Source organism: Amblyomma maculatum, chromosome 11, assembly GCF_055883805.1.
Source record: "Amblyomma maculatum isolate TAMU_Amacu chromosome 11, ASM5588380v1, whole genome shotgun sequence".
Lineage (NCBI taxonomy): Eukaryota > Metazoa > Arthropoda > Arachnida > Ixodida > Ixodidae > Amblyomma > Amblyomma maculatum.
The window spans coordinates 58,369,169-58,384,830 of NC_139354.1; the positions used below are offsets into that span (position 1 = coordinate 58,369,169).

General features: G+C 46.6%; 1 non-coding gene across 1 annotated transcript; it reads left to right on the forward strand.

Moving 5' to 3' along the window:
- The first annotated feature begins 13,485 nt into the window (after window positions 1–13,485).
- Window positions 13,486–13,577, forward strand: TRNAY-GUA (transfer RNA tyrosine (anticodon GUA)). The gene is given in 2 exon segments: window positions 13,486–13,522; window positions 13,542–13,577. It is a non-coding gene; the product is annotated as a tRNA-Tyr (tRNA).
- Window positions 13,578–15,662: the final 2,085 nt, after the last annotated feature.

Here is a 15,662-nt window from a genome sequence, read left to right on the forward strand (position 1 = left end):
CATCAGGCTATCCACCACCTTCCCCTCTTCCCCCAGATCTGTTCCTGTCCCACGTTTCCGATTCGCAAGTTCTGCGCCAGCGAACACGCGCTCTCATTCCTCCGTGTTCGCACCCTCTCCCCCGTAGTATTACTCGGCAGGAGGCGATAACAGTGCGCCGGATCCGGGCAGGGATGGCTCTGACCCCATCTGTTCGACATCGATGGCGGGAAAGAGATCTACCAGTGACTGACAGGTGCCCTCACTGTGACACTCCACCTGACGTCTGCGATGTGCGTCACTTGTTGTGGACGTGTCCATCAAAAACTCACATTAGGACATGGATAATCATGAAGGTGGGCCTGCGGTGGAATTGCGATTCTAATTATCAGAAATGGACAATGGACAATCGCTACACTGCCAACCTTCTCGAATACATAAGCGCAACTGGACTTCACTCCTTCTTTTAACTTTCTATCTCCTGCCTCCCATTCCCCCTTTCTCAACTTATGCCTTGTGGCAAACTTTTCGAAAAAAAAAATTACGCAGAATGCCTGTGCAGATGGAAAAAAAGGTACACGTAATGTTTCTTACCCCAAATATTGCAACAGGGGTTTCTGAAGGTGCTGTTCGACTCTGTAAGTGCCATTTACTGCATAAAGTGAATATTTAGTACTTGGAGCAAATAACCTTGTTTCATTACTTAAAAAATAAAAATTTACTGCGCTCTCCTAAGCGGCTGCCACCAATATGCCACCGGTTTCGATCGCCTGTTTCGAATGGTTTATTTTTAACCCTTGGCTCAAACTATCGGGCACGGACTGGGTGATGCAGCTTGAATAAAACCCGCATGAGAATATAGTGCCCGCCGACGCTATAAGGCCGAGGCGCTGAGATCAGCGTTACCATGCAGCCCGTATCATAGGAAAACAAAAATGTACAGCACGTGCTCGGAGCGCAAGCACGGCACGGGTTGTTTAGAATGAGAAGCCAGCCACGCTGGTCATCTTGCCCTGGTGCTCCGCTGCGACCCTGCAAATTCGCAACAGTGGTGACTCCGACCTAAGAAATGACAGACCCCAGCAACCTACCGCCCTCAGGCGACCTTCCGCCTGACGCTACCTTGCGCCAACGGGATGTTGCAGCTCTCCAGCTTCGCCTACCAACATTCTGGCCCAAGTGTCCGCAGATCTGGTTGGCCCAAGTGGAAGCCATCTTCCATCGGCGCCACATCACCTCGGAAGCTTCTCGGTTTCGTCATTTACTTTCCAACCTGTCTCCTGAAGCGGCTCAAAGGGTGGCAGACATTATCGCTGGACCCTTGGGCCATGCCCCGTACCAGCGACTAAAGCAGCGCCTTCTGGACCGCACCACGGCGTCCGAAAGTGCGCGACTCCAGCAGTTGCTCACCTGGGAAGAGCTTGGAGACCGCCTCCCCTCCCAGCTACTCACAAGTATGCGGCAGCTCCTGGGCGAAAGAAACGCCGACTCGAATGGCGCCCTATTGAGGCAGCTCTTCCTTCAACGTTTGCCGCAGTCCACCCGCCTCATCTTGGCTGCTGCGGTGGATTTGACCCTTGTCCGCCTCGCACAGCTCTTTGATGGATGACGGGTGCATAATAAATATATCCAAAGTTTTCAAAAATACAGACGCCAATAAACCAGTGAAGGCAAATGAAGATTAAATTGAGTAGCATGGCTTCAACGTCCACTGAGAACGAGAAGACACTGTTGCGATCACCTTTGGAGAATAATTACTACCTTAGAATTGATTACAGGGAAATGATCAGAAGACAGAATGTATGCTTTATTGCACATCTATTATTAGATGCACACATGACCGCCAGCACCCAATCAATAGAGATGTCTTCTCTTTTTTATATTCCAGCTGGTTTTCGGACTGCATTACAAAAAGCTTTGAAATGTTGCGCATAAGTTTGCTTTTTTTTTGTTTTCGACAAACAATGCCGTTTATAGACTAACAAAATATTCATTAAGTCGTGCATAGCACCTATCGTTTGGAACGTGCTTATTCCGGAATTTATCATCTTATATTTATATCGTACCCTAGCAATCTTATATTTATTCCGCAAGATCTCATGAATATACACCATGCTTTTGTGGAGATGATTCACAGAGACACTCGTTGTAAGATCTCCGCAAATATATTTTACAATCCGCTGAGCCAGGCGGGAACGGGACAGCGAACCGCCGGAGTTTAGTCCTGCAGCCATGAAGAACAATCTACGCGCGCCTAGCCGGCATGCTGAGGTTGTCATCTTTTTCTGCATCTGGACCACGACGGTATTGTCACGTGGTGGTGACCAGAGTCGATGACACAAACGAAGACGCAGGCTTGATGGCAAGGAAATTAACTCTTTATTGGGCTGACTTGCGCCCGCAAAAGAACTAGGAAACTCGGCGGCGGCGATAGCAGCAAACGTGTTGTCGATCGTCGAACGAAGAATGCCCGTCACACTCGTCAACGCTCAATTTAAAGGCTGCACAGAACAATCTAGATAACGTCGCAAACAGCTACCAGCACGGGCTGGAACATTGTGGAAAGACACACGAGTGGCCGGAATCTTCGAGACAGATCTCGGTGCATCTTGCGCTACAACGAAACTGATAAAGGTGTGATTCGCGACATCGAGCATTAACAGACAAAGATTACGGAACTGATACGCGATCCAGAATCAGAGTGATAAGCCTGTATGCCGGCGGCTGTTGAAAAACAACAAATACAGTTTTGAAGGTTTCGCGGCATTACTCCCCCCTTAAAAAAAACATCGCCTCGATGCTCCAAAACAAAGCAACTCAGACATAAACACTGCAAAGTTTAAACACCACACATTCTTTAACGCGAGTGATATGGCTTCAGTCGTACAACATGTACAATTTCTGGGCGTGCGCGTTGTCGTTGTGATGCTGACATTCCGTCAGGAATGACTTCATAGTCCAGTGGTCCGACGCGGCGAATGATTTTGTACGGCCCAAAGTATCGACGCAACAACTTTTCACTTAATCCGCGACGGCGAACTGGTGTCCAAACCCACACTTGGTCATCTGGATTGTACTCTGCGTGGCGCCGCCGTAAATTGTATCGTCGGCTGCCGGTGCGCTGTTGGTCTTTAATACGCAGCCGTGCGAGTCGTCGGGCTTCCTCTGCACGCTGCAGGTAGGCGGTGGCGTCAAGGTTGTCCTCGTTGGTTACGTGCGGCAGCATTGCGTCGAGCGTTGTCGTGGGCTTCCTGCCGTACACAAGCTTAAACGGGGTCGCTCTGGTCGTCTCCTGGACAGCCGTGTTATACGCGAAGATCACGTACGGCAAGATGGCGTCCCAGGTCTTGTGTTAAGCGTCGACGTACACGGGGATTATGTCCGCGATCGTTTTATTCAGGCGCTCCGTAAGACCATTGGTCTGGGGATGGTACGCAGTTGTTTGTCGATGGCTTGTATGACTGTATTCCAAGATGGCTTGCGTCAACTCTGCCGTAAACGCCGTTCCCCTGTCCGTGATGAGCACTTCTGGGGCGCCATGTCGCAGGAGAATTTGTTCGACAAAAAATTTGGCGACTTATGCCGCGGTACTATTTGGTATGCTTTTGCTTCGGCGTAGCGGGTAAGGTAGTCAGTGGCCACGATGATCCACTTGTTACCCATAGACGAAGCTGGAAGGGGCCGAGGGGATCCATTCCAATTTGTTGAAAGGGCAGGTCTGGGGCGGAATCTGGTTTAGTAGTCCTGCTGGTCTGATAGGCGGCGTCTTGCGTCGTTGGCACTCACGACATGTCTTCACGTAGTGGGCAACTTCGGCAGGCAGTTGCGGCCAGTAATACTTCTCCTGGATTCGACGCAACGTGCGCGAAAATCCGAGATGGCCTGCTGTGGGCTCATCGCGCAACTCATGCAGAATTTCTACCGGAGGTTTTTAGGCACTACAAGAAGCTGCGCGGTATTGTTGGCTGCGAAGTTCTTCTTCACAAGGAGGCCATTGCTTAACGCGAACGATGATGAATGTCTCCTGAACACACCAGGAGGGGAAGTAGTCTTTCCTTCTAAGCAATCGGCTAGCGCTTTCAGCTAAGGGTCTGATCGCTGTTGTTCTGCGAAACTGCTGGTGCTTACCGGTCCTAAAAAGGCATCGTCGTCATCGCCTTTCGGTGGAGCGTCGACGGGAGCGCGTGATAAGCAGTCTGCGCCGGAATGCTTCTGGCCTGACTTATAGACTACAGTCAAGTCAAATTCTTGAAGTCGTAGGCTCCATCTGGCAAGGCGGCCGGAGGGATCTTTCAAATTAGCCAGCCAGCAGAGTACATGATGGTCGCTTACCACCTTGAATGGTCGGCCGTATAGGTATGGACGAAACTTAGAAGTGGCCCAGATGATCGCGAGGCACTCCTTCTCGGTCGTCGAGTAATTGACTTCGGCTTTTGTGAGGAACCTGCTCGCGTAGGCGATTACTTTCTCCTGTCCGGCATTCTTCTGGACGAGAACGGCTCTTAAGCCCCAACTGCTCGCGTCGGTGTGAATTTCGGTCTCGGCGCTTTCATCTAAGTGGCCAAGTACAGGAGGGCATTGCAGGTGCTCCCCATTTAAAAGGTACGTCAGTCCTTGTAAGCTGCGTCAATGGTTCGCCGATCCGCGAAAAGTTTCTGACAAACCGTCGATAATAAGCGCACAGCCCAAGGAATCGGCGCACAGCTTTCTTGTCGGCAGGCGGTGGGAATTGTGCGATTGCAGCTGTTTTCTCCGGGTCTGGGCGAATACCGTCCTTGCTAACGATGTGACCTAGGAACCGGAGTTCTTCGTAGGCGAAGTGACACTTCTCTGCTTTTAGCGTTAGTGCCGATGACTTGATAGCTTCCAGTACTGTCTGTAGTCGTTTTAGGTGGTCTTCAAAGTTTGAAGAGAAGACAACAACGTCGTCCAAATATACCAAACAAATTTGCCACTTCAAGCCTGCCAGAACTGTGTCCATTACTCGTTGAAATGTGGCCGGTGCGGAGCAGAGGCCAAATGGCATCACCTTGAACTCAAAAAGAGTGTCCGGTGTGATGAATGCTGTCTTCTAGCGATATCTCTCGTCGACCTCAATTTGCCAATATCCGCTCTTCAGGTCCATCGATTTGAAGTACCTTGCATTGCAGAGCCGGTCGAGAGTGTCGTCGATGCGGGAAAGCGGGTAGACATCCTTCTTAGTAATGCTATTCAAGCGGCGGTAATCAACGCAGAAGCGAAGTGTGCCGTCTTTCTTCTTCACCAAAACGACTGGTGCCGCCCAGGGGGTCTTCGATGGCTGGATTACGTCATCACGCAGCATTTCCTGAACTTGATCGCGTATGGCCTGGCGTTCTCGCGGCGATACACGATATGGGCTTTGGCGCAGAGGGCGGGCGTGTTCGTTCGTTATAATGCGGTGCTTGGCCAGTAGTGTTTGTCGTACCTTCGATGATGACGAGAAGCACTCCGCGTAGCTTCGAAGAAGACTGAGAATCTGGTCTTTCCTGCTGTGGGTCAATGCCGGGTTGATGTCAAATGTGGGCTGACGGAATAGGTCCGGTGCGTCTTCCAGCGTTTGGTCGTGGAGGGCGAACACGTCTTTGAGGTCCGCTAATTCGTCGAGAAATGCGATCGTCGTGCCCCTGTTGAGATGCCGGTATTCTTCGGAGAAGTTTGTTACCAGCACCTGAGCTTGACCTCTCCGAAATTTCGCGATGCCTCTTGCGATGCCGACACCTCGTTCTAAGAGCAATTGGATATTTCCTTCGATGATGCCTTCAGCGGTTTCGATGTTTGCGCTACCTACGCAGACTGCGATGCTTGATCGGGGCGGGACGGTCAATTCTTCATCGAGGACGTTTAGAGCGATGTGTGGCGTCGAAGTCGTCGTAGCAGGAATGGCTTTGTCTGCAGAGAGGTTGATGAGCTAGGATCGCAGGTCGATGATAGCCCTATGTTCATTTAGGAAATCCATGCCTAAAATCACGTCGCGGGAGCACTGCTGCAAGACCACAAAGCTGGTGGGGTAAGTACGCCCATTTACGGTTATTCTTGCAATGCATCGTCCCGATGGAGTAATCAGGTTGCCACCTGCGGTGCGAATCAGCGGGCCATCCCAAGCGGTGGTAACGTTTCTGAGCTGAGAGGCTTACGGTCCACTAATGACTGAATAGTCAGCTCCGGTGTCTACTAGGGCAATGACTCTGCGACCGACGATATCAACTTCAAGGTCACTTGTTCGCGTCCTCGCATTGCACGTGGGCCTTAGTATCCGATCTCGGCTCCGTCGTTTCTTCAGGTCATGGCCGGGGCATACTATTGTTACTTCGCTGGGCGGCGGTGTCTGCTTGCACTCAGGTCGTGTTGTCGTCGATGTCGTCGTGTGGAGCGGCGGTGAAATGGCTGCGCCGTCGTTAGTGGTCGTCGGCGGCGGAGGATGTTCGTCTTTTCGCCGTTGAATTCTGCCACACGTTCGAAAAGGTCCATCCAGTCTCCCGCATCTTCATCCGGTCGTCCATAGAAGCAGGGGGGCTCACTGGGCTGGACAAAAACAACCGGTGCTGTAGGCTGGGCCATTGTCAGCGTCGATGCCTTCCGAGATCGAATGGGGTCAGGCAGCAGACCGTGTTCGGGTTGTAGACCTTGGAGTCGACGGCTGGCTCGGTGACCTGTAGGTTGGTCTTCCAGGGCGACCGGAATAAGGCTGAGGTCTTCACTTGAAGGATCAAGGGCAGCACCTCCACCAGATGTCACGTGGTGGTGACCAGGGTCGATGACACGAATGAAGACGCAGGCTTGATGGCACGGAAATTAACTCTTTATTGGGCTGACTTGCGCCCGCAAAAGAACTAAGAAACTCGGCGGTGGCGATAGCAGCAAACGTGTTGGTCGATCGTCGAACGCAGAATGCCCGTCACACTCGTCAACGCTCAATTCAAAGGCTACACAGAACCTAGATAACGTCGCAAACAGCTACCAGCACGGGCAGGAACATTGTGGAAAGACACACGAGTGGCCGAAATCTTCGAGATAGATCTCGGTGCATCTTGCGCTACAACGAAACTGATAAAGGTGTGACTCGCGACATCGAGCATTAACAAACAAAGATTACGGAACTGATACGCGATCCAGAATCAGAGTGAGAAGCCTGTATGTCGGCGGCTGTTGAAAAACAACAAATACAGTTTTGAAGGTTTCGCGGCAGTATGTTACAGGGCCTCCTCCAGCGATGAAGCCATGAGCGAAGGGCAATGGCGAAAGGTTGATCCTGTGGGTGCGAATTGTACGCGGAGAGGACTGGCATGATTGGGAGGGGTTGCAGTGGCACAGTTGGCGATGACTTCTGAGTCAAGGTGGGCTGGATTAAGGCGATCAAATGATATCGGGTTATCCATGCCGTTCATGCGCAATAGAAAGTGCTTAGGAGTACGCCGGAGCACCTGGAACGGACCATCGTATGGTGGCCATAAGACTGGACGTGCGGCGTCACGGCGAACAAAGACGTGAGTGCAAAGCTGAAGGTCGGGGGGGGGGGGGGGGTACGTGCTGCGGCTAGAATATTGGCGCGGCCGTAGCGTAACGACAGTGCTCATAGCGCTAGGCAGACGTCAGGCGGAATCTGTGACTTCAGCATGTCTGGGTGGTGAGGCTCAAAGACCTTGCCACGGACCGGGAGAGTAGTGCCAAATTTTAACTCTGCTACACATGCAGAAGAGTAACTGCAAAGTGCGGTGCGGAGACCAAGCAGGACGAAGGGTAGGAGCTCTATTCATTGAAGGGAAAGCGGACGCTATAGGTGAAGCTCTCGAATGCCAGTGAAAACGCTCAATGATACCGTTGGAAATCGGGTGGTAAGAGGTCGCCTTAATGTGATTGCCACCGAGTAGCCGAGATAGGTTGGCAAATTATGTTGAGTCAAATTGACGACAACGATGAGTCGTAATGGTGGAAGCGATACGCTAGCGGCTTATCCAGAGTGTGATGAGTGCTCTTGCGATCAACTCCACTGTTATGTCCTGACGGTGCATGCTTCAGGCTATTTCGTGAACCTGTCAATGCAGGTTAACAGGTAGCAGTGGCTCCCGCAGGTTGGAAGAGACCGAAAATGTTGACGTGCAGATGGCTGAAGCGGGCGTCCGGCGACGGGAAGGGGTAGTCGCAGTGTGCGGGTGTATTTTACTCTTCTGACAGCTGAGGCACGTACGCCACCAGAGGCGAAGCCAGACGCAACGAGTCGTGACTAGGCTATGAGTTGCGCGGATGCCAGGATGGGTCAAAGAATGGAGGGTATCAAAGATGATCGAGGCACTTAGGGGCGAGGGCAAAGATCGAATAAGCGAAGTCCGGAGTCGCCAAATTTTATGGAGATGATTTACAAACACACTCGTTGACGGGTCTCCACACGTATATTTGACAGAATCCGCTGGGCCAGGCGAGAACGGGACAGCGGAAATTGTTTTTCAAAAACGACGTTTATTTAAGTATAATGCGGATTACATGGGAATTTGAGGTTTCTTCCTGTGTAATCCACTCTAATGCTATAACCCTGTTAACCGGGTTATATCATCAACCCTGTGCATGCCGTCGTAAGAGCATTCGGAATTGTGTGGTAGTCCGGGCCGCAGCGAATACTTTGGGATCTATATTTCAGTTCGGACTTTAAGTGTAACTAAGACGTACAGCAACAAGACTAAAACCTGGCCTGAGTTTTCCTGTTACTCAGCAAAACCTAAACATATGGCGCACTTTTATCTCCGTCATGTGCTAAATAGACTATCCCATTTTGTTGTTTTAGGATAGTTAACGATCGTATTTTTAACCGCTTCTTAACAGCTTCCACTTTCTTAAGATGGCTGATTTTGTACCAAATTAAAAATTTTGATTTTGATCTAAATGAAGAGAAGTCGGCAGACTTGTGCCGGTGAAGTCTAAAGGATTGCTGGAATTCTTCACAAATCTCCAGTAGTTTTTAGTTACGCATCATATCTTGTGGAGAAGACCCGATTACACCAGCTCAGTTTTGTAGCTCCTCAAGTAGCACGAAAAGATCTGCACGCAAGCTTTTATTTACCAATGTATCTCATTGATGTTGTCGTCATTAAGTTGCGTAATTTAAGGAAGGGTGTACAAATGTTTACGGTGACAAAGGTCATAAAATTTGTGCTTATCGTTTATTCGGCCTTACTTGATACAATTAGAACGTATTTGAAAGCCTGGGGTAGCCGCGCACCTCTTCTGAAATGTCAACATTTAATATATAAATCAGCATCTCTTCCCGCTTGCCTCGTATTCTTCCTTGAATTAGTCGCAAACGGGTAACGAAATAATGGCAATATACATGTACCTCTGAGCGCCGACCAGCCTGTTTTGCCTTGCGAGAGTCACTGCTTACCGAAAACTTTTTTACAGGAGCCTGGTTTGTTCGTTGCCGGCTTGAAGCGCAGCGAAAGCCTGAAAATACAGTGGAACGAGACTGTAAAAGTCGAATGTTGAACGCCTAATTCAGTTTGGGATTAGAACGCATAATAGCGTTTTTGAAATGTTACATATCTGCATTATGAGACACGCAGTTCACTGCGCAATAAGGAGAGAGTACAAATTGCTACAAGAGTTGACTGTACATGGTCTGCCTCAACGTTGTTCTTCACTTGCCTTGAAAATATTGCGCAAGAAATTTTTTTCAGTGCTAAATAACACTAAGCCGATGTTGGAACAAACATTGCAGTGAACAAACATATTGCATTCCACTGCGCACCGACAGTCATAGATCCATGTCTTTATCCAAAAATATGTGAAAGGAGATATTACTACGTGAGGCCACCGCATGTACGTCTTCCTCGCTATACACGTGATTAGCTCTCTTGAGAAATCATTAATTGCTCCGTAGCAGGGAATGAACATATAAGATTTAGTTGTCGAAACCACTTCCCTCAGACTAGAAAAGGTGACATCACCGAAATCTAAAAAGATTGACGCGTTAGATACCTTTAGCTACTTGTACTTTTTCTTGAGTAAGCACAATAAATTTTTTGTTGCCGTCATGCTATTTTCGTTTCGCAGGCAATATATGGCCGTGCTTGTATTTACCAAGTTCCATTTCCAAGGTATGCGAGTCAATTGCGCGTATTTAACAACTTCTTTCGCCTACTTGTCGAATACCAAGTAATGAACAAAAGGATAATGATCAGTTTTGATAACAATAAATATCAAAATGAAACAGAAAGTAATTCTGCCATTGACAACAGCGCTGCTGCATTTTGACCACAAAATATATTTGAAGAATCGGTATCATGAGGGTCAGAACTGCGTTTCTGGTTCGCCTAATAGAAATGTGTTTTTAACGTCGTGGTCGAAAAAAGCTTTATTATTAAACTGTGAGGAGTTGAAGGAATGCGGAGAGTAAAATGAATTTGTGACTGAAATTCATCGTCAGGACCGCTGCTGGCATTTATTTATTTCTTTAATTATTAAACCCTCACGGCCGGAGGCATTAGAAAGCGGAGTGGTTACCAGCGATAATAATAAAAATACAGAAACAAGAACGGTGAATGTTACAAAACTAATTCTGCTATTCATACAATTTTAGCTAATGCGTTGCGGAAATGTTAGTGATGTCGATGACTTAAGCAGGAAGGTGGTTCCATTCTAGTGAAGTACGAGGCACGAAATACTGAAATGCTGATAAAGTGTTAAATGTTTCAATTCCAATCTTGTGACGATGATCGGTGCGGTGCGATGCGTAGTGGTAAGGAGGAATGAGCGCGTTCCGTAGAGTGGAATAATAGTACTGTTTATGAAAAAGACTGAGACGAATAATTTTACAGCGGCACGCTAAGGGTTGTAATGAGAGGAAAGATTTCATGCTGGTTACGGCTTCCGCCATTCAAAAAGTTAGACAAAATAAAACGAGCGGCACTATTTTGGACCAATTCAAGCGAAGTAATCAATTTATCGTGATAGTTGTAGAGGGTAGCGTAGTCCCTAATCTGCCAGCAACCTCTAAATTGTTTATTCCCTTGGACTCATTTCAATGCAGCGATGTACTCCACGAAAAAAACCGGTCTTATCTTGCATCCCCATTGTCCTCTTACACCTAGCAGTTCAGAGTGGTGTACAGGGATGCTATTTTAATGAACGCCTTCAATGCCCGTCATCGTCGGGGGTGCAGCTCAGATGGTGGAGCGCTCGCTTAGCATGCGAGAGGTACAGGGATCAATACCCAGCACCTCCATTCAGCTTTTTAGTTTCAACTCGTTTAGGGAGCAACGCTTTACTCATCCTGAATAACTGCTAGGTAACTGATTTCGCCGGGCAAGGAAATTGCGCTGTTTTTGAACGATTGCGCGGCGTTATATCCGGCATCGAACCCTAATACAGTCCATCGTATGGATATTCAACTCACTCTAAATGGCAAACACGCACGCACGCACGCACGCACGCACGCACACACACACACACACACACACACACACACACACACACACACACACACACACACACACACACACACACACACACACACACACACACACACACACACACACACACACACACACACACACACACACACACACACACACACACACACACACACACACACACACACACACACACACGCGCACACACACACACACACACGCACACGCACACGCACACGCACACGCACACGCACACACGCACACACACACACGCACACACATTTTTCCCTTGACTCTTTCCATTCAATAAACCAATAAGTTGTGAGCAGCACCCATGTTTCGATCTGTGTTTCCTCCTTGGTGTGTGTTTTTGTTAAAATATATTATCGCAATCATTCAAGCAGTGCGCACAAGTTCCTAGATATGAAACTTTGAATTTCCCAACGCTGAGTATGAAAACAATCGTAGGTATGGCCTTTATCGATGACACCTGAAGACAGTACGCAGGATTTCATGATAAAACAATGTTTCTTCCTGGAAGGCCGACAACGTTTATCAGTGCACGGAAATAAAGTCACTCGAGTATTTGTAATACCGAAAAAAATATAACTAAAGGACGAACGTTCGTGAAGGAGCCAAAGTAGGCTTTCCAACGTTTCGAGAAGAGGTCTGAAGAACGCAGATACAAAAGGTTACCGATCGTGTCAGGTGGGCTGCCTGATATAAAATGAAATTAAGTTGATTACGAGAAAAAGAATTGATGGCGCTACAGTTTTAATGAGTAGTGAGAGAGAAAAGGAAATTTGTGACTTCACTAATTAAAACTTAGCACTAATGAAAGTGCGAGCCAAATAATATATTTGGAAACGTATTATGTATTATTTTTTGAAGCAGCGATATTAATCTGTTATCTAGGTCGTTATTAATTGCTCATGAAACTTCTTTTCCTGCAATATTTTTGTTTCCGTATTTGGCTTCTGGAAGCGCGGTGCGTATTTAAAATATTGGATTGGCCAGCATGTTTTAGCGCTGGAAGAAAAATTTTATATGCGATTGATGGAAAAATGTGGGCCTACAGTTGGAACATGCGGCAATGTAATATTAGTAAATGAGAAAAGATCCATAAGATAAAATAAAAGCACAATATTTTTCAGCTGGCAGCAAGAGATTATTTGGAAAGGTTTATGAATGGTACTTATGCGCAGTTATTGTGCAGTGTGAATGACTACAAAACGTCCTTAACGGCAATTCTTGGCGCTCGCACAGAACTAAAGTAGAAGTTGAAGGGACTAAATTTTGAAATGCAATAGCCACCATTAAAATCAATGCACTCCTCTACTTAAACGTACACTTCGCGACAAGTTTTGAAAACGCGCACTATATTCCAAGGGCTGAATGCAAGGTGATAGGCTGCCACAATATGCGTATGCTGTCTCTGAAAGTCTTGTGATGACAGCTTTGCTAAGCGTGAATCAACAATGCGGTGGGGTTTTTGTCTTATTTATGCAGATTTCTCACAAAATATTTGTTGTCAACGAGACAACGTTTCGCGTAGCACTGAGCACCATGTCCCATATATGCATGTACATTGTCATTCGTGCGTTCATAGAAAGAGTACGCTGCGAAACATAGCGTTTTGGAGTGCATTTGCTATTAAGGTAATTTGTTTTATGTTGAACAGCAAATTTTTGCGGCAAATCACTGAAGTCTTGAAAACATTCGGGGTTGAAACAGAAGACCTCAGGAACATAAATGAAGCACTTCTATCAAGATTCTCGTTAAGTACATAAAATATGTCCGGATATGAAAACTTCAGCAGAAAGTCGAGATAATTTTTTTTATGCTTAAGCAGCGTGTTCAAAAATGTCTGATGCTGACCTTATAAACCATTAATGACGTTCTCAGTGATTGTCGTGATCGGCGAGACAAGTTACTGCCCAAAGACTCGATTGCGTCATTGATGAATGAGGTTGGCCGAAAACTTGTTTTTGAAGGGGAGGCAGTTGACTCGCCCTGAATGCACCGATATAGGTCATAGCGCGTGTATCCAGGCTCCAGTCGACGCACTCTGCACTCAACGTTCGTTCCGTCGATAGCTCAGTTGGTAGAGCGGTGGACTGTAGAGGTGTCTCACATACGGTAATCCATAGGTCGCTGGTTCGAATCCGGCTCGACGGATTATTTTTTTCTTTCGCATATATTTGACAAAGCAGTAAGGAAAATATTGCTGGATGCAGTTGTTCAACTCTCGTTAGTTGATGAGGTGCTAATTATTTGTTCGCGGGCTTTTTGTTCCTCTTCATAAAAATTTTGGTTACAATTGGATGAGATCGTAGTCTCAAATCCCAACTCCCACTGTTTCGTAACAGATTATAGCCTGGGTTTTGTAGGACTAATAATTTGAAGTTTTGGTCATTTACTGGAACATGGGGGATAATTCCTGTTCTTTTGAGGGAGTGAGTTGCCGGAGCTAACAAAGAGGGTTCTACTCAAGCTGAGGACAATGCAGAGGGCTAGGAAAAGAAAAAGGTAAGGGTAACATTAAGAGATAGGAAACGTGTAGAGTACGTCAGAGAATTAAGTCAAGTCACTGACATTATAGTGGAAATTAAGAAAAAGAAATGGGCATGGGCAGTACATGTAGTGCGAAGAGAGGATAACCGGTGGTCGCTTAGGGTAACAAACTGGATTCCAAGGGAAAGAAAGCGTAGAAGATGGTAGCAGGAAAGTAAGTGGGTGGATGAAGTTAACCAGTTCGAAGGGGTCAAGTGGATGCAACTAGCACAGGACCGGGCTAATTGGAGGAATATGGCAGAGGCCTTCGCCCTGCAGTGGGTACATTCAGGGTAATCATGATGATGACGATACCTTTGGTAGTAGCGCCTTGGTAAGATAGCTCACTTATTATGACGATATAGATAAAATACAAGAGCATCCATATTGAATTACAACGGTGGCAGTTTCCACCATGCTTTTTATTTTTTACTCGATACTCCATTGGTCCCGTGCCTTAGAACAGCGAGCGTCGGCGTTGTAGTTGTATCGCGCAAATACGCATATAATGTCTTATCAAAACTGTGGCGCAACCTTTCACTATGCAGCGTTCATAACAGTGTTATATGATTTCATTACCATTTAGCGTTCATTTACAGGTCACAATAGAGACTAGCTTGCGAAAGGGATTCGACGAGAGGACATATGTACCCCTGATTGGATGCCTGTAACTGTGGTTGTAGTTGTCTGTCAAAACGTAAGAGACACATTCGCCTTGCTTTGTGCAAAAAGTGACAAATACAAAGCATAAAATTCAACGACTTAAAAGGCACTTTCAATGGCACTATCGCCTCTACCTTCGCGGGAATCTGCAAGGTCCCCTAATGTTTCCTTATATTTTCTTAATACAGCTTCTTAATGTTACTCTCAACGGGGACGTTCTGTCTTTTGAACACATTTTCAGGCGCAACAAAGATGAACCATAGAAGCATGCAGTTCGCTAGGTTAACTGTTTTCCTTGATCATTTTTCATGATAACAGCTTACTTTCAGCCTTCTTTATATTCATCAAATGAAGACTTCAAAATTCCGCTATGTACTAATCTCGGGAAAATGACGTCATTTCAAACGACACAAGCGAAACGTTTGTAGGTAGAATAATGTATGTGCAATACGCCCCGTAGTTCGTTTATATTGTAAGATGTTTTACAGACACTGCCATTATTCTAAGTTCAATTTACTTATCCTCTTCCCAGGTTTCGCTCTCGTGAACGTTGAAGAATTTGTGTCCTGCGTATCTATCTTCCATAGAAAATTTGGAAACAATACGAGTGTCAGTATATGTTATTTGGCGTGTCGTTGCTTCCGGCTCCCATTGGTTTTGAAGGAATGTATTCATATAGTTTGAAATGACCTAAAACAATTGGCGATTTTATATATGATTTCTTTCACCGAGACACTGGCTCGGTCTTTCCTGGAACCACCAGGAACAGTAGAGCGGTCTTGCAGAATATGGAAGTACAGAATATCAAACGATGCTAATATGCAGTGTTGCTCCTTATGTAACAGAAATCCTGGAAAGATGTTTGAACTGTTTCCAATTTTTAGCACGAATTTCTCTCTTTCCAATTATGTCTCATCGCATACACTTTGCTGTTGCGCTATTTTCTTTAATTTCAGGTTACCTCATGAAAAATTCTAAATTGGCACTGAAAACATTTTTCATTCGAACTATAAAGTAAACAATGGAATATTTATCTCTGAAAAATAA